This window comes from Rhinopithecus bieti, unplaced genomic scaffold (genome assembly GCF_001698545.2).
Source record: "Rhinopithecus bieti isolate Rb0 unplaced genomic scaffold, ASM169854v2 scaffold_19939, whole genome shotgun sequence".
NCBI classification, from domain to species: Eukaryota; Metazoa; Chordata; class Mammalia; order Primates; family Cercopithecidae; genus Rhinopithecus; species Rhinopithecus bieti.
Window position 1 is genome coordinate 3433075 of NW_016810019.1, and position 27841 is coordinate 3460915.

At 42.5% G+C, this 27841-nt stretch overlaps 1 protein-coding gene and 1 long non-coding RNA gene across 2 annotated transcripts in view; one reads left to right on the top strand and one right to left on the bottom strand.

Moving 5' to 3' along the window:
- The window catches only part of NEDD9 (neural precursor cell expressed, developmentally down-regulated 9), a 201891-nt gene that overhangs the window by 101262 nt on the left and 72788 nt on the right, over window positions 1–27841 (top strand). The gene's annotated exons all lie outside the window — the stretch shown is intronic.
- On the bottom strand, window positions 20899–25556 carry LOC108541603 (uncharacterized). The gene is made up of 2 exons (XR_001888994.1): window positions 25072–25556; window positions 20899–22370 (listed from the first exon to the last, which is right to left on the bottom strand). It is a non-coding gene; the product is annotated as an uncharacterized LOC108541603 (long non-coding RNA).

Here is a 27841-nt window from a genome sequence, read left to right on the forward strand (position 1 = left end):
AAAAAAAAAAAAAAAAAAAGAGCAATGGACACAACAGTGAACAAAACAAAATCCCTACTTTCACAGAGCTTATATCCAAGCCAAAGATATAGGTAATCAGCAAATAAACACAAAGGTTCTAATAGGTTGTGAAGGAGTAAGGGATTTCAAGAATAAAAAATAAAATAGGGTATAGAGATGGAGAATGCCAGGGAATGCTAGTTCTTTCTGAGGCTGCAACGGTTGAATAGAGACCTGAAAACAGTGAGTGAGGCGACAGCTGGCTAGCTGGTAGAACATTCCAGGTATGGGAGTGGCAAATGCCAAGGTCATAAGGTAGAAGTTTGCTCAAAGTGTTTGAGGAAAATAAAAGAAGCCTGTATAGTTGCAATAAAGAAATCGTTGGAGAGGCATCCAAAGGCCAAACCATATAAGGCATTGTAGGTGATCCTAACGACTTTTCTGTATATTCCAAGTGAGATACGAAACCACTGGAGAGGTCCAGAGGGAAAGTGAAGATCTGACCTTGTTTAGAAAAATCACTTGGGCCGATATACCCAGAACAGATCGCAGGGGAGCCAGAGGAAAGCAGAACAGCCAGTGAGGAGCTGTTGCCATAGCTCAGGAGAGAGATACTGGTGGCTTAGACGAACAAAGAAGGTAGTAGTGAAACAGGCAAGAAACAGATATGTGATATATGTTGAAGGATGGGATGTAGGGTTTAGGTTCCATGCCATGAAAGAAGAAAAGAGTAAAACATGACTCTAATATTGGGTATAGCAAAGGAGAATGCCATTTACTGAGAGATAGAACCATAGTGAAGGTCGGAGGAAGGAGAGCAAGTCTGTTCTGGAAATGTGAAGTTGGCATTGTCTATGAGATATCCAGGGTTCGTGTTGAGTGGGTAGTTGTATACACACAGCTGGGCTTCAGGGGAAGAGTCAAGGCTAGAGAGACTTCCATTTGTGGTCATCACTGTCTGCATGGCCATTAAAGCCATGGCACTGGATAAGGTCACCCATGCAGTGACTTGCTAGAAAAGAGAAGAGGAGCATCAGAGAAAAGACAGTGAGAGGGAACAGCCAGGGATGTCAAGAGAGTATCTGGAAAACATGGTAACATGGAAGTCAAACAGTAAAAATGCTCCAAGGATGAAGTGAGCAAAAGCCACTGAGAGGTTCAGATGATGTTTTTAATCTCTACAATTTATTACTGAATTAAAGGAGATTAACACCTGAAACCGTGTATTAGGGTACCTTGCGCTACAGGTCAAGTACCAGAAATCTTGACTAAAAATAGCTTAAGCAGTAAAAGCATTTATGATATCACATAATATAATTCTTGGAGAAGAGTAATTCTGAGGGCTGGGCACAGTGGCTCATCCCTGTAATCCCAGCACTTTGGAAGGCGAAGGTGGGTGGATCACTTGAGGCCAAGAGATCTAGACCAGCTCGGCCAACATGGCGAAACCCTGTCTCTACAAAAATTAGCTGAGTATAGTGGTGTGCATCTGTAATCCCAACTACCCAGGATGCTGAGGCACGAGAATCGTTTGAACCCAGGAGGCAGAGTTTGCAGTGAGACGAGATCATGCCACTGCACTCCAGCCTGGGTGACAGAGCGAGACTCTGCCTCAAAAAAAAAAAAAAAATTAAAATAAAAATTAAAATTTTTTAAAAAAAGAGTAATCCTGAGGTTGGTTAAGTCATTGGCTCAAACTTATCAAGGACCAAGGTTTCTTCATCTTTGGGCTCTGCCACCCTGTTGGCCAGGTATGGTGGCTCACCTCTGTAATCCTAGCACTTTGGGAGGCCAAGGCAGGAGAATCCCTTGAGCCCAGGAGTTCGAGACCAGCCTGGGCAACACAGGGAGACCCTGTCTCTAAAAAGATAAAAGCAAAAGAAAAAAAGGGGGGACTACTGTACCTCCATATATCACATCTTCTCACACCAATGTCCAGAGGTGGAATAAAGGGAATAGCCTTTAATTGTGTCTCTTTCTAAGAGTGAAAAAACTTTACCAGCAACCTCCTGCATAATACTCTTTTCAACGAACCCAGAACTGTACCATGCACCCATGTCTGCAACAGTCCTGGAAGGGAGAATGATAGAAATCAATATTACACGGGGCTGGGGAAGAGCCCAGAGCCTCTCAAAGGACATGGCTACTCTGAGGAAGGGGGAAGAAGTCAGGGTTCTGTAAGCAAGAAAGAAGAGTCAAACCGATACTATCTGCGACACAAGCATTTGGCGTTATAAACATGCCTGTCTTTCCTCCACAGTAATGATAAAATATAGGAAGTTATGAATAAATATTCATTATCTCTCAGCCAAGAGGATAAGGTTTTTCTTCTCAGGCTAGTGTTTGAGCAACCATTGAACACTTATACATGTCGTAGAATCTGTGGGTTCAAAGAGACCTTGAAGGTCCATGTGTCCTCAATGTAAAATCCCCATGACTTCCTGTATTAGACAAGATCCCAGAAAGAAATATAGGACACACCCAGATTATCCTAATGTAACAAGAACTCAGAGGATTTGATGCCAGGACTAGCTACAAGTGAGGCCAGGGTGCAGCAAACCCAAAGGGCAATGCAGTGGCCAGGGCTAGTATCAGGGAAGCCTCCCTCACCATGCCTAAGAGGCAGAAGAGGGCTCTAAGCATGGGGCCTCCAACAGGAGTCAAGACCATTGGTTGAGGGACACAGCCAGGCCACAGTGACCTTGTAGGGATGAGAGAGGCGGGGGAAAATATCCAGACTTTACTTCCTTCTTCACCCAACTGGAAGCCAAAGGGCAGAGGAGCCGCCCAATGGAATACCTGCAGATCAGACTCTGGGGTGCAGAGCAGGGGAAAAGAGGGTGAAGATGGTCCTGGAGAAGCAAATGGAAGACACCCAGTCCTCCCCATGGTGGGGGCCAGCCACTCCTCAGGCTGCTCATTTCTCCTGGCCAGCTCTGACTGCTGGAAAGTTCCGGGTCAATCCAGGGTCCATACAAAACAGGTCTAACTCTTCACTTATATGAAAATACTTTAGGGAGAGGACAACAGCCCATACACCTCACAGCCAAGTGGTGGAGTGAACGTCCTTGAGATGTTAGTTTAGTTCCTTGGCCCCAGGGTGCCCAGTGTCTGATGGAGTTGGAAAGCTAAGGTCTCCATACATCTTCCCCTTGGCATGTTGTTTCTCAACTGGAGGTGATTGTATCCCCCACGAAACTTTGGCAATGAATAGAGACTTTTTTTTATTGTCAAAAATGGGGGAAGGCACGCAATTAACATCTAGAGAGTAGAGACCAGGGATGATGCTTACCGTCCTATACTGCACAGGGCAGCCCCCACCACGAAGAACGATCTGGCCCCAAATGTCAATAGGCCAAGGATGAGAATCCCGCCCAGGCAGGAGCTGAGCCTGGACAAGCTTGTAGCTGCAAGACCTTTCCCGGGAGTCACCCGCAATGTTCCTCTGGGACATGTTTGTTTTCAAGGTGAGCTAATGCAAAACAGTGCTAGTGTCCTTGAAGAACTGGAGGGAAGGAATAAGCAACAGTGGAGTTTCAGGGGTGCGGGGAGCAGGAGGAGAACAAGAGCTATTTGTTTGCAGTGGGAATGGCGATTGTTGAATTTCCCCTTGCCTGGCCCCGGCTTCTCAACTAATGAAAGGGGGAGCCCTGAGACAACCTTGATATCCTGCGAGCCATCCTCACATCACAACATCAGCTTTCGTAGGCAAGCATGTAAACAAGAAGACCAGCCACGAGAAACAGAAGAAAGAAATAAAAGTTGTTTGGTCTGCTGTCAGGAACAGATTGTTGGAATATTCCAACCCCAGTCCAAAAAGAACAACCAACAATAACAACCGGGAGACCGCAGCCCACGCTGAGACACACAAAGCCTTTGCTTTCCCGGTGCCGCGGACCATTTCCAGCAGAACGCGCCACTGGCATCGTCCTCTGCTTTTGCCATGGCCTGGGGAGCTCTCGTGTTTGTCCAAGCACCCACATTAGGGCCAAGAAATATGAAAATGTCATCTGTGAGCATGAATCAGGAGCAAGTGAATTTCTCATCTGCTGAAAGTCAGCAGGTGTGAGTATTCCGACAAACATGTGCAGTCCCGCAGTAATTCCTCATTTACTTGGCATCAACAGATCAGTTGGAAATATCATATTTTAAGTGAACCTTCCAGATAGGTCAAGTTTACCCTATTTAAGAATATCCTTAATGATGTAGCCTTTTAGGATAAAGACAACTTTCCAAAAGGTATCTATTGCCTTTACTTCAATCAAGTATATTGGCAATATTTCTATTTTTTAACTGGCTCAGAATAATGAGTACAATGTTATAATAAAAATAATAAGATGTCTGCAGATCTAGGGGTAGATTGCCCAGACATTAAATGAACCCAGATCAGACCCTTTTCCCTCTGCTTTTTTTTTTTTTTAACTCTTTATCCTCCCTTTGTGTAGCTGTCAGCTGTTACTCTCTACTTACATCTCCCGACCTGTCCGTCTGTAATCCCTGCCTTCTAGTAATTGCTGCTGTGGTCTAGGACAGTGGTTCTGAATGTTGGCAGCATGCTGAAATCTCCTGGGTTCCATCTCCAGAACTGTGATTTCACTGGCCTGGGGTATGGCCTGGGCATGAGGATAGATTGCAACTCCCCAGGTGACTGTGTTGAGTAGCCAAGGCTGAGAACCACTGAGATGGGAAATCCATTATCTTATCTGTTAGAATTATGCACAAAATAATAGTTAACATGATCTGAGAGATTTTCCTACAAATAAGCTTTAGTGTATAAACCTTTTTGACATGTATTTTGAGCTCTTTGAATCTTCAACTTTCTCGTTCTTAGCTGTGCCTCAGCAACGTGACCTTAAGCTAGGAGAGAGGTAGAATGGACCAGTGGTTAAGTGCTTGGGGTCTAGAGCTCAATTACCTAGGTTCAAACCTCAACTCTGTGGCCTTGAGCAAGTATCTTAACCTTTTCGAACCCCAACCTCATCTATAGGTGTTGGAAGGACTCAGTGAGTCAGTGCACAGAGAGGGCTGGGGACAAGGCCGGGACATCACAACACTCAGCACAGCCGGCAGGGTCTGGCAGGGCACGGAATTCACTTCAGATGATCAAAGAGGAGAGGCAGAGGTGTGGACAGGGAAAAGAGCACAATTCTGTTGTGGTCCCCAGAGGCTGGCAACAGTGAGAAGCTTGACTAGCCTGGGCAGGAAAGGGGAGGGGAAGAAGCTGTGTTATTAGATCCCAGGGAAAGCTGAGGCTGTGGAGAGAAGCAGAGAGGAAGCACCCGACTCTCATTCTCCCTCCAGCCTCTGACCTCTTGCAGGAGCCTCCCTCCCGCTGGCTGGACCCAGTGAGAAGCCAGGGAGTGGAAAAGAATGGTCCTCAGGCTCAGCTTCTCAAGACGCACTCCCACGGCAAAGCAAGGGAAGAAAGAGAATGAATCTGGGTGGGTGGGAGGGAGGCAAATGGTGAAGAACCAGCTGAGTTAGCTATTACTAATCATTCTGTAGCTGGGAAGTCACCAAAGAAAGTCCCTATTGCCCTAGAGTGGGTGAACGCTACACAACATCCGCTGTAGAATCAGAAAGAGAATTGCCCCTCAAGCCCCCACATGCTGGAAGAAATGTGCCTCCACCACAGACCTTTAGCACCAAACTGAGATGGTTCAACACTGCTATGGGCAAAAGTCCAATTTTTTAAGATGTCCTAGGCTCCTTGAGAATCTCAGGGCTGAAGGCAACGTGCCTCATCCCTGTGGGCTGGTTCACGCTGCTCTCTGAGCCTTTCCTCACCAGCTCACCTCTGTCTCTTTTCCATCTCCTGCCCATGCCTGTTAGAACTCAGACCTCCTAGCTCACTTCCTTTGCTAATTGACACACATTCCTGAGTCCCATTTGCAGCATGCTTTGGAATTTCTTCCTCCACCACTTCCCCACCCCCAGACGCCACCCCTCTCTTCTCACTCATGAATGTTGACCTTTTGTCTAATAAAAGCTTCATTCTTCCAACCTCCCACTATTGACTTAAGTAGCCATTCTTTTCCATTTGCTCTCCAAAACCAGTCTCATTACCTATCAAGTACTCAGTGGTGCAAGTAGAAGCAGAAACCCTTTTCTTCCAGCAGCTTCCATTTTAAGTGTAAGGACAAGAGACATTGCTGAGGGGCTGGTGGCTTTCCCAGTGGATGTCTATGCCGCACGCTAGTTCTGCCCCATGCTTTGCCACTGCACCATATTACAAATGAAAATTAGTCACTTCCAGATGCACCCACTGGGCGTTGGAGCCCTCTCGTACTGTGCTGGTACACTTGCTTTGCTGCCTTAGAAACTCTGCAGTGACTTTATTTTCATTTTCATCACTAGTTTTTTTTTTTTTTTTTTTTCCCAGATCATCCTATAACCAGGGACATACTCCTTTACCAGGATCTAATTGAACTGTTTATTCTTGTCACTCCATTATGTTCCTTCCAAATTCCTTTGAGTCCCTTTTTCCCATCACATATGCATTATGCTATAATAATGGCCACTATTTGGCTCTGTTTTCTCTTGGAAGCCTGGCACATGTTCCTACTGTGCTCTCCTGAGTAAAGAGAGAAGATGGAATCAATCCTGTTCCCCTCCAGTACTCAGATGCCCTTCTGCAAAAGCATCAGAATCAGAGAACCAGGACCTCCAGAAATAGCTGGGGTTGAAGTTAAAAAAAGCCCTAATGAGATTTGCCTTGGTAGGATTTTAAGCACTGATTTGGGTTCAGGTGGGCCAAAAGCATAAGTAGCAGCAACAGCAGCACCCTCTGTGTACCCACTCCCTGGAAACTCCTGTTCTAGTCCCTTCCCTTAAGGAACTTACATTTTAGATAAGGAGAGAAAACTCATCATGTGCGCACGCACGCACACACACAACACACACACACAACACACACAACAAACGCACACACAAACACACACACACAACAGACACACATACAGAGCCAATGATGCGGGTTAGCATATGATGAATGCCAATTAAGTAGTAGCTAAATAATAATAATTAACTTGCCTTTAAAAATCTATAACACAGGCATTTCTCTTAATCAAGACTCATTTTCTCCCAGGTAATTTCCATTTTAATTGGTATTGGTGGAGGTGTTTTTAATTAGATTTCTTAATCTAGCCCAGTTTCTATTTGCACAGCTGAAAGATATCTCCCACTTCCAAATGTAACATATTGTTTGAAATTATGAATTTATGACGTCTCCACCAATTTACTATAGATTGATCCATCAGTATCTAAGGATGTCTTGAGATGATTTCTTATGATCAAAACACTTTGAAGTAGTGATTATCTAAAGTATAATCTAACTTCTCGTTTGGGGAGGTTGAAATATGTGCTTTCTATCTTCGGTTCTCATTTTTTTTTTTAATGTGGGTGCTGCTTTAGCAAAGTCAGTAACTCCAAGAACATCCTCCCCTAGTTTGAGTAGATGTGTCACTAGAAAAGAAAAAGCCCGGCTGGGCGCGGTGGCTCAAGCCTGTAATCCTAGCACTTTGGGAGGCCGAGACAGGTGGATCACGAGGTCAGGAGATTGAGACCATCCTGGCTAACATGGTGAAACCCCGTCTCTACTAAAAAAAAATACAAAAAAAAACAAAACAAAACAAAACAAAACAAAACAAAAAAAAAAAAACAAGAAAAAGTCCAATGCTGAGTGATTTGAGTGGTTTGGAAGAATTTCCCGGCTTGCAGCTTATACTGACGAGCATTAATACAAGTAAACCATTAACTCATCAGTCACACCTGTTCTGTTTGCTCTGTGCTTGTTTCTACCCTAGCACCCTTGACAAGGTGCTGAGCTTGCTGCCTGTGGGCACGTTGGCCTCCTTGCTAGACCATTTACTAGCTGAGAACATGCAGGGGGTCTTTTAAAAATTTTTTTTGTGTGTATATATATATATAATATGTATTTTAAATGACAAATAAGAATTGTATATGTTTATGATGTACAGCATGATGTTTTGAATGTTTGTGCAATGGCTAAATCAAGCTAAGTAATATATGCATTAGCTCACATATCATTTTTTAAGGTAAAAATACTTAAAATCTACTCTCTTAGCAATTTTTGAGTATGCAATACTTTACTATTAACTATAGTCACCATGACACACAATAGATTCTCTGAACTTACTCCTCCTGCCTAACTGAAATTTTGTATCCTTTTACTAACATCTCCTCAATCCCTGTACCTCCTGTCCCCAACCTTAGCTTCTCATCACCACGTTTCTACTCTTTACTTCGATGAGTTCCACTTTTGTATAGCCCGCAAATAAGTGAGATCGTATTGTATTGGTCTTTCTGTGTCTGGTTTATTTCACTGAGCAAAATGTTCTCCAGGTTCACCCATGTTGTCACAAATGCCAGCATGGCCTTTTTTGAGTATAAATAGTATTCTACTATCTGTATGTCCTGCATTTTCTCTATTCATCAACATTTATTCATTTATCCATTATCCATTAGGTTGATTCCATAACTTGGCTCTTGTCAATACTGCTACAATGAACATAGGGGTGCAGAGAGCTCTTTGACACACTGATTTCATTTCCTGTAGATATGTACCTAGAAGTGGGTATATATCCAGACCAGAGTGAAATTGCTGGGCCGTATGGTAGTCCTATTTTTAATTTTTTGAGGAATTTCCCTACTTTTTTCCATTAGACTGTACTAGTGTACATTTTCCCCAGTCGTGTATTAGGGTTCTTTTATTCACATCCTCACCAACATACATCATTGGTTTTTTCATGTTTTATTTTTTGGTAACAGCCATTCTAACAGGTCGGAGGTCATATATTATTGTGATGTAGTAGGTATTATTCAGCTTGGTGTTCGCAACAGAGAATACAGTGCTCTGTGCCCAGCAGACCCAGAAGTGGATTAATGAGCCGGTTGAATATTGATTACTGGGAAATAAGGAAGGCATTAATACTCCCAGAGAGCAAGGATAGACCTAGGGGTGCTTGTGAGAAACCAAGGTTGATCTACAGCATTCACAACCTGGTGAAAGGGGCCCGGAGTGTGGCACTAGCTGCAGCCCTGTCTGCACCGAGGGCCAGGAGAGTGAGATGTGACTGGGTACCCCTTCCAGGTCCAAGGAAGGGTCTGAAGAGTGGGGCCCACATCATCCTTCAGAACATAAGACATGGACACTCCCTGACCACAGGGACGGCCCAGGTCATTTAGCCCTATCTCATACCCCTTTATAACAAAATACTCCATTATTACTTCCATAAAACTTGGTAATTGGGATATGTGCAAATGAAGGTATGTTCTGAAAAGCTCCTAACAAATACTAACTCCAATTCTAATCTGGTTCTTGTGCTTGACATAGAGAGGGAGAGAGAGTGGAAAAGGGATTTGGTCTCAAAACAACTTTTGGAGTTTGCCTGGAAACAGTATCTCGTAAGCATGTTCATTGCAGCCTTTGGCTGATTTCTATTATTAGAAAGAGGAAAAGCACATTTGGATGTTGACGTGACATTCAGGTAGGCAGCATTTCTTTGCTCGACTTAGGAAAATGCTAATGAAAAGAAACCAATCATGTAAAAGAGGTCAGAGCACTTCAAAGTGCCTGTCCACCCCATAGTCATTTTCCTTAATCTTGACATCTGAATCACTTGCTGTCTGGGTGAACAGAGGAATTTTCCAGGGAACAATTTCATATTGAATGAGGCTCTACTAACAGTTGCCCTACATGTCATGGGTGTCCATTTCTGCCTTCCATTGTATGAACAATGCCCAGGGTAATTTGGATCTTGATAATATTGACTCACAACCTCAAATAAATGAAGCATATCAAGCCACTGGCAGGGTGGAATCTGCTGGCAGGAAAGGGAGTAGAAGGCTTGACCACAGGTGGGGACTGTGTCGAGGGCAATACAGATGAACGCACACAGATAGGCGCAGTTCCCGGCCGTTCGCACCTCAGCATTGGTGGCACTGTGTGGCACTTGTCATGATTCAGGTTGCCCTTGCTTTTAGCAAATTCAACCCTTTTGAACACTTGTTCTTATAGAAACTAAATTAGAAAGGGATTGTTCATTTACAAAGGAATTGCTCATTTTAACCAGAGTCTTAAGTAGCTGACACCTCTGTGCTAGTTATAATTTTTTTTAATCTCAACTTGGATACACATTTTCAAGAATGTATCTATTAGGTAAAGTACATTCACATAAGGAAAAGTAGATGGTTAATTGTATGGCTATTTAATTCTCAATATCATAATCTTGGATACTTCTTTCAATAAACCTTCACCTAGCCAATTTCCAAGAAATCACTTCGTCAAGTGAGTTAAATTGGGCAACGGTTAAGCAATAGGAGTGTCTTTTTTTCGGATGCCAGCACAGAGCCACTTGTTCCTGTTAATCATGAAGACTGGAAGACAAGCAGAGCTACGTGACGGATATACTCACCAGGCCCTATCTCTGTGGGAGGTGGTGTTTTGGCACAGATAGGCTGATGGTTTCAGGGTCAAGAGGGAAGTGGTTAATCCAACTGGAAAGAAGACAGAGGAAAATCCAGCAGACAGTCATGAAGAGCATATAAAAACAACCACCACCCAGTATCTGTATGAGTATACAACGCTCGCTTTGCACACTGGAGAATGCAATGAAATGTTACCAGGATGAAGCTGAAAACAAAGAAATGATCCTTCCAAATGTGGCTCCCAGTCATGGCTTTTCTTTCTGCCCCTTGGAGACTCCTCTGTAGCTCCATTCTCATCCCATACCTCCAGGGTCTGTGCACACCAAGGCCAGTGGAAGTGCTTGGGAAAAGATCTTGATAGGAGAACTAGACAGAAACATGCTTTCAGAGAAAGGATGCGTCTTGTTGCTTATTGTGGTTTTTCAATACATGAGCCTAGTTTACATAGCAGGGGCCCAAATGCAGCTCTGTATAATATTGTCATACTTCAGCTATGTGCATGTTTATCATTTCTTTACCAATAACAGCTGGAGAAAATGGCTGAGATTGGAGAGGAGGGAGCAGAGGTAGAGAGGAAGTCAAAACATTGGAATGGATGACGTACAACTTCCCTGATGTATGAAGCTGCAGATTCAGCCACATGTAGTTGATGTCGCCATGTCAAGACTGTGTTTTTCCTTCCAAACACAGAAGTATGGGGTAAGCTTAAAGGAGGACTATGAAGATGAAGCCATTGAGGCCCAAGACTTTATCTTGGTTCCTTCGATTCCTTGGATATGTTTACCCCCTCCCCACACTGGGCCCTTGTAGCTGCTTAGACTGAACCTGTTGGCTCTTCTCTTGCTGGAAAGTTGCCCTCCAAGAAGTGCAGGAGCTCAGGTTGCACCTGCTAAGTGTTAAGACCAGACTTAGCCATGCTACCAAATCATTCTGCAACAAGGCCAGCTTCACACTGCCTGAGCAGACCTTTCCGTTCTGCCAAAGGCAGCTGAAGCAGGGAAAATGGATCCGCAAAGGGATCTGGGCCAGGCGCAGTGGCTCACTCCTCTAACCCCAGCACTTTGAGAGACCAAGATGGGAGGATCACTTGAGGCCAGGAGTTCAAGACCAGCCTGGGCAACAAAATGAGACCCCATTTCTACAAAAAATAAGATTAAAAAAACTAATCAGGTGTGGCAGCAACTATGGTCCCAACTCTTGAGATGCTAAAGCGGGAGAATCGCTTGAGCCCAGGAGTTTGAGGTGTGATAGCACCACTGCATTCCAGCCTGGAAGACAGAGTAAGACCCTATCTCGAAAAAAGTAAATAAAGGAATCTGAACTTGAAGAATGGACCAAAAAAGATTGATGCTTGACTGTCGTTCCTCTTTGCCTGTGCCATCACCTGGGATTGGAATGCCCCATTTCTCGTCCCCAGTTTCCTTCTCCAGTCATCTAACCCCTCTGCTTCCTCCAATACTCAGCTAAGGCATTACCTCCTCCTAGAAGCCTTCCCTGAAATCCTCAATCTGTTCTCTTTCTTTGACTTCCCTCTTTGGAGCCTCAACTGTCTCTTTGGGTTTGTCTGTCCTGCTAGACTGAATGTAAATAACTAATGAGAGTATCTGCATGGAATGGAAATGGACCCTTCCTAAGTGCTGTGTTAAGTAACTTCACTGAACCAGATGAGAGCATTAGAGCAGCTGCTCTCTAGGGTTCTGCCAGCTCCTGTAGGTGGATGTGAGGCTGCTGGGGATGTTGCTATTAGAGATAAAGTTAAGGGCCCAAGAGGTTCTTTGCTTCAGACTACGTCATTGGAGGCTGATAAGCCATGGCCAAGTGTGTTCAAGGTCTCCAGCTGTCATAAAAGTGCCTGCTTGTTTATTTTTTGTAGATAAGTGTTACTATTATTTCTGGGATTGTAGGAAAAGCCTGGGGCAAGAAATCACTGTATGCGGATATATTGAGATCCCTGGAACATTAAAAAAAAAAAAGAGGCGAGGGAGAGAGAGAAACCACATAGTCTGCATTTGGTGATACTGTAATCTAAGGTAATGAACACTGTAGCTTTGCTTACTAATTGAAGTTGACAGAATGCGAGAAAGCGCCCCATGGCAAACCCCTTTCATCAGGGGAGTGTTTTATCTTTGTTTATCAACAAGAGAGTGGGTTTGTTGTTTGCTTGTTTTAAGACAGAGTCACACTCTGTTGCCCAGACTGGAGTACAGTGATGCGATCTCGGCTCACTGCAACCTCGACTCACTGCAACCTCTGCCTCCCGGGTTCAAGCGAGTCTTATACCTCAGCCTCCAGAGTAGCTGAGAGATTACAGGCACACGCCACCACACCTGGCTAATTTTTGGACTTTTAGTAGAGTTGGCCAGGCTGGTCTAAAACTCCTGATCTCAGGTGATCCACCTGTCTTGGCCTTCCAAAGTGCTGGTATTACAGGCGTGAGCCACCGCATCTGCCCGAGAGTGTTTGTTGGTTTTGGTTGTTGTTGTTGTTGTTTAATGGTTTACTCTAGGTTTAATTCAGAGGAAGTAAAGAGATTATTCTTCAGAACACCCTTGGATATTTAACCGGGCACAACCCAATTAATAAGTGATCCATTTTACTATCACAAACTGAATTTATCTTCGGAAATAAAGACAGACCAAAACAACCCAGAAACTACACATATCTATTATGTATGCATTAAAAAGGAAAGAAATCACAAGAAAGGGAAAAAAATAGTTATTTAATTGAGTGCATGGCCCCATAGGGGCTATCGGAAACCTGTATCTACATTTGTATGCAATTTTGTGTATGCATTTTCTGGAAAGAAAAGTCATACTTTATTCAGACACCCAAGGAGGTCTGTGATATCCCCTCTGCCAATCTCAACTTAGATATTAGTGTTTAGTGAATGAAATAGTCCATAAACCAGATTGACTATAAATCTGGTAATTGTGTTGTAAAATAAAGGTTTTCCACACTCTACAAAAAAAGACCAAAATAAGTAGCATAGCTATAATTCTCTCAATCCTCGTCCCCAAATTCTCTGTAGCTCCCTGAATAGCCTAAGACATCAGAGAAAGTCAGAAATTTATTGTCACAGCAGCTAGAATGACCTGTCACCTAACCAGACAAAGTCCAGAGCAGAGCTGGAGGAGCAGAAGTTCTTAGAAGGTCTACCCTGCACTGCCATCACTCATTTCCAGCCCAAAACCTTTAACAGATATTTTGTTTGTAGTGAATGGCTTAACTTCACTGAATTACAGTTAACCTCAGATGTTTGGGTTTTTTTGTTAAATGTTTTAAGACGAGAGGAAAATCCCTTTTTTTTTTTTTTTTTTTTTTTTTTTTTTTTTTGAGACGGAGTCTCGCTCTGTCGCCCAGGCTGGAGTGCAGTGGCCAGATCTCAGCTCACTGCAAGCTCCGCCTCCCGGGTTTACACCATTCTCCTGCCTCAGCCTCCCGAGTAGCTGGGACTACAGGCGCCCGCCACCTCGCCCGGCTAGTTTTTTGTAGAGACGGGGTTTCACCGTGTTAGTCAGGATGGTCTCTATCTCCTGACCTCGTGATCCGCCCGTCTCGGCCTCCCAAAGTGCTGGAATTACAGGCTTGAGCCACTGCGCCCGGCCGAAAATACCACTTTTATGTAATGAGAAATTTCAGATACTTGACCTTTTTCTAAGTTCAAAATTCCCATTTTAATTTTCATCTTTACTGAAATTTCTTACAGATAAGTAAAATCCCTCTTCCTAATTTCAAGCAGATTTAAATACCTCTGAAACTAGTTTAAAACCTATGATATGACATAATTCTCCCATTTGGGCCAGTTGAAATAAATATAAATTTAGCCCTTTTTCCCCAAATATTGGTAGTGTGTGTGCGCACATGTGTGTGTGTGTGCGTGTGTGTGTATATGTGACGAAGTTTTGCTCTTGTTGACCAGGCTAGAGTGCAGTGGCCCAGTCTCGGCTCACTGCAACTTCCACCTCCTGGGTTCAAGTGATTCTCCTGCCTCAGCCTCCCAAGTAGCCGGGATTACAGGTGCCCACCACCACGCCAGGCTAATTTTTGTATTTTTAGTAGAGACAGGGTTTCACCATGGTGGCCAGGCTGGTCTCAAACACCTGACCTCAGGTGACCTGCCCACTTCGGCCTCCCAAATTGCTGGGATTACAGGTGCGAGCCACTGCACCCAGTCGGTAAATTCTTTATTATCATTAAAAGCCAACAATTTTAACTCAGTCTTATTCTATATATCTGTTCTTTCATTCTTTTTGTATTTCAATGAATGCTTCTATAAGTACACTGACTTCAGCCAGGAGTGGTGGCTCCCGCCTGTAATCACAGCGCTTTGGGAGGCCAAGACAAGAAGATCAATTGAGCCCAGGAATTTGAGACCAGCCTAGGTAACATCGTGAAACCCCGACTCTATCAAAAAACCATACAAAAGTTATGCGGTAGTGGTGGCACATAACTGTAGTCCCAGCTACTAGGGAGACTAAGGAGGGAGACTCTCTTGAGCCTGGGAAGTTGAGGCTGCAGCAAGCTGAGATCGCACCACTGCACTCCAGCCTGGGCAACAGAGTGGGGCCCTGTCTGAAAAAAAAAAAAAAAAAAGTATATTATAGATGCCATTTTTACCTTGACTCACTGACATCCAGTTTCAGAGCCTGCAAAGCTGAGGCCCAACTCTGCTATGGTCTAAATCTGTTGTAGGGTGAAGCCTGAGGGTCAGTTTGGTGCCCCCTTTTACTTTTCTCTACTTAAATTCAATCTATTCTTACGGCATAGTACTTAGAAATAAACTTTCTATTATAAGCCTTAGATATGCTATTCAAAGGTAATTAGTTTATTGGAAAACTGGAGAAAGGCCATTTTCTAAATAGTTTATTGGAGAACTGGAGAAAGGCCGTTTTTCTCCCCCAGATAAGACTCATATCTCCACAGGCATTGACAATAGCTTCCTTTTTTTCTGATTATTGCTATGTCTAATGAATTGCCCATGCCCTTGTTCCCTAGGATCGTTGTTGAAAATTACTAATATATACAGCAATCAGCATATGTATTTAGTTGAAAACCAATGTCTCCAACAGCCTTGAAAGCCCAGCTTTCTCTTCCAATATCAAAATATTCTATTTTACTAATAAGTCATTTCTTAAGCCATATAAAATAAAGTCTAAGTATAAATCTTAAGGCATTATGAAAAGATAGTTGGGAACTACATCCCTGCAGCCAAGGAAGTGGTGGCTTCTTTTTGCAAAGACATCTGACCTTATCAAAGCTTCAGATCAATAATTCAGTTCATCAGTTCATCTGCTATGTAATAACCACAAGAGCCACTTGTCCTTCACATGATAAGGTCATGGTACATTACAAGCCACTTGCAGGTTTAGTTTTCTTGAAAGGACACATTTGCAGGGAGTGCTGCCAGAGAGAAATGACTGACTGAAATCAAATAGTTGACATCAAGGGATACCAATTTCAGAAAAAGCAATTGAAGGTAGCAGCCAGAAATGCTGAGATTTTCATATGAGGGCTATTTGTAATCATAGGCCAGCAGGTAATTCCAGCATGTGCAGCTTCTCTTTGACATCTCTTTGACATGGTGCTATGAAAACTGTTGGGCTAAAAGCAAAATCTCCACCTGACAAAAGCAATCCTCACTCCCATCTATTGATACTTTGCTCCTGATTCACAGCAATAAATGGTCCTTAAAGTGAATGAGAAGAGGGTAATTCATTCCCTACACACACACACCAAGATGAACCCAGTCTTCTTGTATTAACTTCTTGCTGAATGCAATTGATCCGGACCATTGGCTGGTTTTCCAGAGACTTCAAATAGCCTGACTTGGCTTGTTCAGCCAGTAGGGTTGAGATTAGAGACCCCTACATCAAGGTCACTGAAGGCACCATTGGAAACTACAACTATCCTAGCTTAGACTTAGACCACTGGTTACAACTTCCCATTCCTAGGTGACAAATATAAACCCATACAGTAGTTGAAGACAAAGGACCAATAAAAAGCAGAAAAGTTGCTTTTATAATAATAAACACACCTGGCTAAAAATTCTAGTGGCCAGATAGAATAAATTTAGCATCTTAGCTTTCGTCGCTAAAATAGGATCTGCTTCCAGGCTCACTCTTATAAGGAAATTGTATAGATAATGGCTTCTTTTTCAAGAGTTTAGGGCAGGGTTTCTCAGAATCAGCACTATTAACATTTGGGGCCAAATAATTATTTGTTGTGGAGTTTCCCTGTGCATTGCAATACGTTTGTCAGCATCCCCAGATGCTACTAGATGCCAATAGCACTATGTCACCCCTCCCCCAAATCCACCTGAGTATGACAATCCAAAATGTCTCCAGACATGGAAAAATGTTCCCTGGAGTAAGTGGGGGGGGGGGGGTACAAAATCACCCACAGGTGACAGCCACTGCTTTAGGGCATTATTTATTTATTGTATAAATTTATGGGGTCCAAGAGCAAATTTGTTACCTGCATAGACTGCATTGAGGTCAAGTCAGGGCTTTAACCTATCCATCACTTGAAAACTATACATTGTACCCATTAAGTAATTTATCTTGGTCCCCTCCTTTCCCACCCCCTCTCCCTTCCAAGTCTCCATTGTCAATCATTCTACTCTCTATGTTCATGCATACATGGTTTTTTAGCTCCCACTTATGAGTGAGAGCATGTGGTATTTGACTCTCTGTGTCTGGCTTGTTTCACTTAAGATAATGGCCTCAGTTCCATCCATGTTGCTGCAAAAGACATGATTTTATTCTTTTTTATGGCTAAAGAGTGTTCCATTGCATTTATACACCACATTTTCTTTATCTAATCCTCCATTGATAGACACTTAAGTTTATCACATATCCTTCTGATTGTGAATAGTGCTGTGATAAACATGTAAGTACAGCTATCTTTAGGGCATTATTTAATAACCACATTTCATCTGGACCAATGACACCTCTCCCCCAATTCCTTGCTCTCCAAAGAACTTCCCTCCAAAAGAATTGCCTTTTCTTTTGTAAAAAGGTGACCAGTCTTAGTTTGAACAACTTTTCTGCCAATATTACCAGTCATAAGGACAATACATTAATTGATCCAATTGTTATTTCAGGATAGAGGAAAGCGCTTCCATCCATACATGCTGGAAAGCTTTAAGTATAGATTTATTGAAAGAACAAAATAAGTTAAAGTCCAGAAAATACTATAGCAATATTCAAGTCGTCAAGAAAACCAGAAAAAAAAATGAAAATTTAAAACTCATCTGAAATCTTCACCTGAAACCACACAGAAATAACCATTGCTGATATTTGGTGAGCATTTTTCCACTTATCTCTCCTTGTCCATATAACAGATATAAAGCCTGGTAGATACACAGAAGTTCTACGAAATAACCCAGGTTTCATTATCCTGTAGTTTCATATCGACATTTAGAACAATGAGAAGATACTCAGGTGATTTTAAACTTGAAGTGTTTGATTTAATTTTCTTTGAATTAGCAGATTTTAAAAAACTGAAAACTGAAGAATCTGATGAACCCTCTACATTTCTTCACTGCTAGAGATACTAGTTCTTAAAAGGTCCTTATAATTTAAGAAAATGTGCAAAACCTATAGAGCTGGCTGGGAGCAGTGGCTTACGCCTGTAACCCCAGCACTTTGGGAAGCCAAGGCTAGAGGATTGCTTGAGCCTAGGAGTTTGAGACCAGCCTGGGCAATATAGTAAGACCCCCATCTCTAAAGAAACAAACAAACAGAAAAACTTAAAACAGCTGAAGTTATTGTTATTTTAAACTGTGTTTTCACTGTTGACTCTTTGACAGGAAGGATGAGGAAGTTAGTTAACATATTTTTTTCAACCTTTTTTCTTCTATTACCGGTATGATTAGTTATACTAAAATACTTACTTGTGACCTTTAAATTCTCTTTTTCAGCCTTCCTCTCCAAATTGTTTGGTCTCAGTTCTATTTTAAACGAATCCACAGCCTCTCAGTTTCTGAGTTCTTTATTTTGATTCATTTTTTATTTGGCTGGATTGGTTTTCAAGACACACTTTTTATTTGCGAAAAGAACCCATGGATGCTGTATTTCTTGAGGTTTGATTCGTTCCTAAATATCTGCCTCCTGCTTTCTTACTCAAGAAACAACTGGGCTAGAGATTGAATTCTTGGTCACCCTTTCTCTCGCTCAATATTTACAGACACCACACCACCATCCCTGGTGGTTCCCCCAGCAGTGACCTATGAGCATGGGATGCTGGGGCGTGTGGTTCCTCACAAAGCCCTGATTCCGCCTCTGGGGGCGCCATCTCACTCAGACTGCAGCCTGGGCATGCTCCTGTCACCTCGAGGAGGCGATGGGGGTCCAGCTCTTGTTGGGCGCCCTCTCGCCACGGTTCAGCCCCCTCAGCCCCTGGGCTCAATCTGCATTGCCGGCGGGGAGGTAGCCGGTTGCAAAGTCCGTTCTCCATCTACAAGAATGGCAGCAGAGGCTGACCCTCCTTCCTTGCCCCTGACATGATCCGGGGAACTCTGATGGCTGCCGCTTCCCTTCTTCCGTGCTTTCCATGGAGTCCAGAAGGCACCCGGCAGTCACTTCCTCCCCTTTCCCTGAGGAAGCCACCATTTCTCTCTCTCATCTTTCTGTCTGATTTCCTTTGTTAGGACCTTCGATTTAGTTCCGCCCTTTGGGTGCTTGTGGTGCAGGGCAGGGGTCTCCAAATCTGGTCTTAGGCCAGGAGAGTTCTTGGCTTTGCTAAGGAAAGAATTCAAGAGCAAGCGGTGGTAGAAGATGGTAGAAGAAAATAGCGTTATTGAGATGGCAGTTACAGCTCCATGGCTGGTCCTGCAGGGAAGGGTTACCCCATAGGCAGTGTGCTGACAGTAACAGCTGAGAGGCAGTTCTGCAGTCAAATTCATACCCACTTCTAATTACACGCAAATTAAGGAGCAAATGATGTAGAAATTTCTAGAAAAAGGGCAGTAACTTCTGGGTCATCAAGTCCTTACCATGGAAAGGGGCGGTAAGGTTGGAGTGTTGCCACTGAGTGTTGCCCCATCCTTGTTTTAGCTAGTCCTCAGTTTGGTCCGGTGTCTGAGCCCCACCTCCAGAGTCCTGCTTCCTACCGCACTTGTAGTGACTTTCATGGGTACGAAAGAAGTCCTTTTGTATATTCTTAATGTAGGCTCATTCCAAAAAGCACATACCAAATAACCAAGAATTAATTATCCCGTGATTCCATATGTACATTCTAGTATGGATTAAGTAGTACATACCCTTCGAGACATGGACATCTCGAACTTTTTCAAGAAGTATCACCCAGTGTGCTCTTGCCTACTCTGTCTCCTAAATGTTGCCTGTATTTTTAGTCAGTTTTACACGTCTTAGCACATGAAAAGACCAGACCAAATGAATAGTTATAGATTGTGACAAAAAGCTTCTCAAAATAGAATATCCTCCACAGAGGTCTTCAGTAAATATTTATTGATGAAGAGGCCATATTGAGAACCCTATTAATGTGTTCCAGGGCTTCAGGGGAAAAAATGATGCATAAGGAAATACCAAAAATAAGTGTAAGATCAGGATAAAATAATAATCAGTGTTAACTGAGTGTTTCCCTGTGAATGGCACTGCTTTAAGTTGTTGACACAAGTGGTCTTGTTCAATTTTTACAACCACCATATGAAGGAGGTTCTACTACTGTCCCTACTTTAAAGATGAGGACACGGAAACATAGAGGAATTAAGGAATATGCTCATGGTCAGATAGCTAATAAGCCTCAAGTCTAGACTTGAACCTAAGAAGACTAAGAGATGCTCTGATATCTACATGGATTATTGTGAGGGAAATGGACTCTATCCTGACTAAAGTTTGCAAGGATGTAGGCTTACAGAAGCATACATTAAAATTTGGGTTAGGACTAAGAAAAAACTTCCTTTCTTAAGAGCAACACGGCTCAGTCTACCAAAAGAGGTTATAAGTACCCTGTGTAAATGTCCCAGACAAAAATGACACCTATGCACATGTGACCTAATGGCAGCTATCCACGTGTGACACCCTTCCAGCCAACCAAACAATGACCTCATGATGTCAAAGGCCAGGAATGTGAACTGGGAAGGCGAAAATAACAGCTTGCTTTCACTTTCCAAGCACAAGCCAGCCAGCCCAAGACGTTTCTCTCTGCCATGTGCTCCCTGCAGTTCAAGAGGGCCATCCATGCGCCAGACAGATTAAACACTAAAGGAATTTGAGACGATCACTCCTGGGAGGGTTTTTTTCCACTACTTTCTAATCCAATGAAGCCTGAGCTGGCAAAGGCACTTGAATTGAGAGTGGCTAAATATGCAGAGTCCTTGGAGGTTAGAATACAGTCTGTCTACAAAGAGAAGGCATTTTGCCTTCAGTCTGTCTGGATTTCTAATATCTACTGCAGACTATTAATCATGAATACCAGACTCTTGAACCTCTTTGAGCTGTTTCACATTTAATCAGAATCCTCCCCCTTACACACACAAAAAAGCTACAAAATCCTGCCTGGTTATATGATTTACATGAATTTTAACATTCAAACAATGGTTTATCTGGAACATATCCCCTGCATTGAACATATATTTAATAGCTTTGAAATGAAGTCAAACAAAACCAAAAATGTAATTACTATGCATATCATGAAATCATCAGAATTAAAAATTAGCCAAGGTCATACTGTTCATTTCCTTTAGATTTCCTATTAAAACATTAGTTATCCCAGATTTTCACCATCAGGAAATGGGAAAAAAAAAACTGAATAACTCATTTTCTATAAGACAATTTCCATCAAATTGTATTGGGTGAGAATTTGGCCCAGAATTTACACTTTAATGTAGGATTTTGCATTTTAAATGTCACCTGATTTTATTTGTGACGTTCACATTAAGCAGATGTCATAATTTACCTGAATTCCATGAATAGCTCTCTTCTTTGTTCATCCACATACCCATTTTCCATGTAGTTAACTGGGCTTTAACTTATTTTATTCTTTTAGTGAAGGTATACTGTGTTTAACTCAGACTTTTCTATTTTAGCTTTCTGAGATGTGAGGATGGGAATGCTCTTCTCTAAGAACCCTATTCTGGGATAGGGAAGCCAAATTGGAAATGTAGAACCACACTGGTATACAGCTTCCAGAATAGTCATATTTCCCTGTTCCAACCACATATAAATTCCTAAACTCGCTTCACACAGAGAATCTGGGAAGTGAACAAAGCCTGTGTTTTCCCTCTTCTACTATCCGAAGGGTGGGTTGTGTGTTGGCACCTTAGGACAGGGAGGGAATTTAGACCGCATGCTCTTGATTGCACAGTCTGGGAGGGTATAGGGTGGTAAGGACAGCAAATGTTCAGTTAGGCCAGTAGAATGTTGCTAACAATCTGTCACCAACGCAGCTGCCAAAATTTTAAGGTTGCCGAGAAAGTAAGTCTTTAAAGCAAAGCATCTTTGTGCCTTCTTTTTGGAAGTTTCTTGCTAATTTGCTCCGCTGCTTCACTGGCAATCTGAGAGCTAGAGCTTTTGTACCATCAACTCTCAGCAAATAGAAGCTGGGTCAGCAGACTGCAAAGCAAAGGGTCTCATTAAACCACAGCCCTTTGCAAGTCAGGTCCGGGCACATGTTTGGCACCAATTTTCTTCACTGGGGCATATTCCAAAATACATAAGGCTTTCAATTTTTCTTCTTCTTTAAAAGAAATGCTCCAAAGTCGGATAAAGTTAAGGAATTTGAAAGGTGTTTAAGGTGGAGGTTTCCGCTAGGAAAAATTATTCCAAGGAGCTGAGTTCCAAATTTGACATCCTCAGGGTAAGACAAGAATCTAACACATCATAGCAATAATGACTGTCTGGTGGTCTGCAAGCTCCACCGCTGGGCCAAAGTGGTCTTTCACTGCACACAGACTTTAGCTGTTTGGAGATTTTAGCAGAGCAAAAACAAGGCAAAGAGAGAAAATAAGGTAAAAACAAGGTACAAGTTGTCACAACAGCCATATATTCTGGATTTTCCATGATCCACATCCATATAATCTCTCTGATTGTTCCCATAAAGGCAGTCATGCTCGCCAGTTTTGAACTAGAAAAGTTAAAAGCATAAACTTGGTATAGTTTATAACAGATAAGATACAACTTTATTGTTCTTTGAGAGCAATGATTGTGCCATATTTATCTTTGTGTTTCTAATAGCTTGCACATGACAAAGAGCTCAATTTATGTTGAATGAATGAATTGAAACATAAATATGCTAATGAAAATCAACAGAAATGTGGGAGGATAGTTATTGTATTAAGCATCATTGTTTTACCTCTATGACTGATTTTAACATACACCAAGAATTCAAAGACATAGGTTCTAATTGTGATTGTGCAGAATACCAGGGAGAAAGTTACTAATCCTGTAAAGACTCATTTTGCCATATAGAAAATGGAGTTAATAACTTCCCTTACTTAGCTTATGTTATGGAGTTGTTATGTAAACCACCTGAGACACTGAATGTGGAAACGCTTGGTAATCTGAAAAGATGCGAACCAATGTACATTTTCACCATTATCGTTATTATTGCTAATCAGCACTGCTCTGGTACTCAGGGATGCTCAGTCATCTCAAATCTTGCAAAAAGAAAACTGCTGGGAGCCACAAAACATCTCGTGCCACATGTGAGCTTACTTTCCAAAATGGCTTCATTTTTATAGTCATTAAAAAATAACTCAAAACCTGTCATTCTTTGTCGCTAGTGAGCCAACCAGGACATGATCAAATGTGGAGAATTATAGAACATGAACCCCAGAAAGAATTCTTTTGCAACACACACACACACACACGCTCACACGTGTGCTCACACACACACGCTCACACACAGTATCACATCCTTTCAGCACTGAGAATGGTTAATAGGTGTGAAGACTCACGCACAGAAAACTGAGAAATCGTGTGTGACTATTTCTGTGACTAACACACTTTCAATATCATCTTCCTCTTCAATACCATCCTTACCCCAGATGTCCAGGATCTTCAAGTTACTTAGGCCCCAGCATACATGCTGCTCAACTTCTGCCACTTCTATAAGTCATTTAATTCAAGCCCATTCACTCAATGCCCAGAACTGGAGTGACAATGGGTGGGATGAGAAATCATCATCTTCTTCATCACCATCTTTATGATCTTCATCATTTCATGAACATTTACTATGTGGCTTTACATTCATTATCTCTGTCTATCATGACAACACCTTACGAAACATATACGATTAACCCCACTTTACTGATGGGCAAGTTGAGACCTGAAATGATTCAATTTCCCAAAGGCACACACCCTAATGTGACAGACTCTGGATTTGAAACCAATTCCACCTGATTCTAAAGACCATGTTTTTAACCACCTCACTGTAATGCTGAGTGTTTTATCACAGGAAATTTTGGTGTGCTAGGACAGAGGTTGGAAAGGCCTTCTGGGAGCTTCTCAATGTACATTCTCTACTCTGTTTATTTTTGTCTATATACCAACACATATTTTTGAACCCTTTTTTATATATGGCCAATGATGCTAGGCCTGGAGGAATATTAAAAACAATTATTTCTATAATGTAAGTGACTACTAGTTATTTAATTCCCTTTTTCTAGGGTTATTTGTATTTTAAAAGAAAGGCTATATGCTATAAGCCAAATGAACGAATCCCTAATGGTACGATTTCTGACACTGAGACAAGCAGATGGAGAAGGATCTTTGTTTCTGTGGTGGTGTGTGTGTGTGTGTGTGTGTTAAGGGCACAGTCAAGCACTGCACTACTCGTACCATACCATGCAGACAACCATCTAATCTGATCTCTCCAAAGGTTTGACGGTATTGGCGTCATTCTCAATATCCTCATCCTACACTTTAAAATTGCTGATTAATATTAATATTTGGTCACTCTATCTTAAAACAATACCTACCTCTGTTATTAGGAAAATTAGAAATTATATCGATTGTTCCTAAAGATACAATTTGTTTCTCTAACTCCAAGGGAAGTGAAGGAATATGTTTCAGACCATACATGTCTTTGTATTATTTGTTTTGTAAGGTAGTTTTGTCTTTTGCTTCGAATTGAGAGCCTATGAACAAAATTCCACTGTATAAGCAGTCAATTTTGCTAATAATAACACATGCCTAAAGCACTAAGATTAAATTATTACACATACTAATAAAATTATTCACAGTGGTACTCCTTGGTAATGCTGTACAGACAGAACCCATCTTCAAAGTCAACCCTATAACTTCAAGCCTTTATAGGGTCCTGCTGTTTCCAAGGATACAATCCAATGCTTAGTTTACAGGAATCTGAAATCATCTGCTGTTTTAAAAACTTGAGATTAGCTATTGCTGTCCCCTTCCAGGTTGGCCTTTGGAAGTGAAAAGTCTTTAAGCTTAAGTGAGCTGGAGAATATTTCTGAGTAAGCAGGCTCCAGGTGGAGAGTACACCCCAAGATACCTTCGCTTGCCAAAACAACACTCCCTGCAAGGTTATCAGAGAAAAGGCAGTAGAAAGAGCCCTCCTGCTGCCAGAGTGTCTTGTTTCGCAAGGCTTCTCAGCCTGCCTGCAGCCACTGGGGGAGGAGACAAAAGAACACCTCACCTGGCAGAGCAGCACAAAGGTCAGGCACGTTTCCCTCCTGATCTTGGAGCTGGGTCCTCCTCCTTCACATGAACTGTCCAGGGCTTGGTCATATACCCGATACCCGGGTCCCCCTCAGTCCTGCCCAGAGTGACTCCACTGGTCTCCCCAGAAAAGACCAACAGCAGAGAGAAACGAAGTGTGTCTGTTTTCTGGTTTCACATTGCAGCTCTTCTTGCTCTTCTTACGACAGAAACAACATCTGCGATGATGCCAGAGACCTGTGAAGTCATAAACAACCTTTCCCCCAGCCCTTGACAAGCACTACCTTGCTTTGAGGTGCAATCAGTTCTGACAAGTTTATGGCTTTGTGTCCTCCATCCCAATAGACATTACCCTCTGGGGGAGTTTAATGACCCCTCTCAGCTTCACACTCGCTTGAAGGAAAGGGCCAGAAGTCAGTAATGATGTGTTATGACTTGCCTGGCTTCAGGTAGTTCAGAACCTTCAAGCTTTAGTTGAGATTACAGGAGAGAACTCAGATAATAAACTGGCTTCCAAAGAAGGCCAAATAGGAAAAAAAAAAAAAAAAAAAAAAAAAAAAACAAAAGGCTTTTTCAGTCCAATAGCTGAGTGACCTGAAATTTAAAGCAAAAAATGCATTAAAACCCACAAAACCACTTCCTTTAAAATTCTTGAGAGCAAACATGTTACGGTATTAAGTGAACCTTACTCTAAGCAAAATTCAGAGAAGAGCATTCACACCTCTGAGAGAAGAGCCAGCCAGCCAGGGTGCTGGGGCCCAGCTCTTGAGAAAAATGCTGATGTGAAAGCCTTATTGGCCTGGTTCAGCCCCTGAGTCTCCCTGGTAGGCACATGGCAGGCTCAGAACATCCATAGCTGAATGCTCTGAGCCCTGTAAAAATGCAGCTACAATGGGAAATCAACTCTTAAGTATGCTATGGGATGCTGTGATAAAATTTGAGTTTCTCTACCTTCAGTTTGCACTTTGGTTCATTTAGAAAACAGTCCATAATTGTGTGCTTCAAGAGTACAGTTCCACGGCTGTAACAGAATTGAGCCCTCTTTCTTCTGGCCTTTGCCTCTTTGGGGATATTCCAACTCTATGGAAGGTGATCATTTGTGATTATGATCAGGTATTTATATTTTGCTGTAAATGAAGACTTCAGAGTCAGTTTCAAAAAACAAGAGATGGATATAAGGACATGTGCTTATGAGTAGGGGACAAATAACTAGAGACAAGAAATAAAAAGAGACAAGATATAAGACAAGAAAACCTTTGGTGCACACTACACACACACACACACACACACACACACACACACAAAGAATCTACATTGTTTCTGTCACTCTGCCGGGTTGCTGGAAGGCAGAAATGAGAAGCCTCAGCCCTCATCTTGTTTAGAGTTTTCCCTGGGCCAGGCTCTTCTGCTGCATTGGAATTCAACTTTGCAAATCTCAGTGTTTCCAGGTAGACCTTGGGAGAAAGGTGACCCCAGAAAAAAATTAGAACAAAAAGGAAAAAGTAAGGAGCAGTATCTAGAATGGGAACATTGACAAAAAGAAGCAAAGTTCAGAAAAAAAAGGGCTGTTAGATAGACCTGGACTAGGCTAATTCCAAGGTTGCCTCCATGTACTCATGGGCCCTCAAAAGGCACTCTTCCCTCTCTTCCCTCTCCAGATCCTAGTCTTCCCATTAGATCAATGAGGATGGAAGACTACACCAGGGCAACCAACTAGGGGCAATTTTGCCTCCCAGGGGTTATTTGCCAATGTGTAGAGATATTTTTGGCTGTCAAAATGGAAGAAGGTGGATGCTACTGGCATCTAATGTGTACAGGCCACAGCTGTTGCAAAACATCCTGAAATGCACAGGATACTCTCCAACAACAAAGAATTATCCAGCCCAGAATGTCAATCATGCCAAAGTTGAGGAACCCTGGCTCCACTGTTTGAAGGATCTGATACAGGTGACTGATGGTCCCCCAGAACAGTATCGGTCTGGAACCACGAGTCCAATGGCCATACTTTACATTTCTCCAGGGCCTGAGTGCCAAAGTGACCTACTATCCTTATCGTCACTTTGTCACCCTGTTTCCTGGCGTTCGTGAGCATGGGAGGTTGAAAAATGCTTCTCCAAGAGAGGCTTGGTCTGCAGTCAAGTTAAAAGGTGAGTGAGAGTGGGTCAACCTGCAAATATGCCATCCACGTGGGGCTGGCTCTGAGTTTGCACAAAAGACAGAATGTCACCTAAATCAATTCATATCTGTTGATATAAACAGCCTACTGCAAAGGCTCTATTGAATCCCGGGTTTGTAATAAATATATCAGAATTCCACCGGGCAGGGTGGCTCACGCCTGTAATCCCAGCACTTTGGGAGGTCAAGGCAGGAGACTCGCTTGAGGCCAAGAGTTTGAGACCAACCTGGACAACATGGCGAAACCCTGTCTCTACAAAAACAAACGTAAGAATTAGCCAAGCATGGTGGCACGCACCTGTAGTCCCAGCTACTCAGGAGGCTGAGGTGGGAGGATCACTTGAGCCAGAAGGTCCACACTCTAGCCTGACAGAGTGAGACCTGTCTCAAAAAAAAAAAAAAAAAAAAAAAATTAAATACTAATCAATACTGTGAAAGAGATACCACCTACACTTCTTGATAACTGTTTGGTGAATACAGCCAACAAGAGCAGAGGTGCCTCTGTGGTGGTACCAGAGTGGGCCGGAGTGTTTCCACAAGTTGGCCAAGTATTGCAGAAATATTCTGCCCTC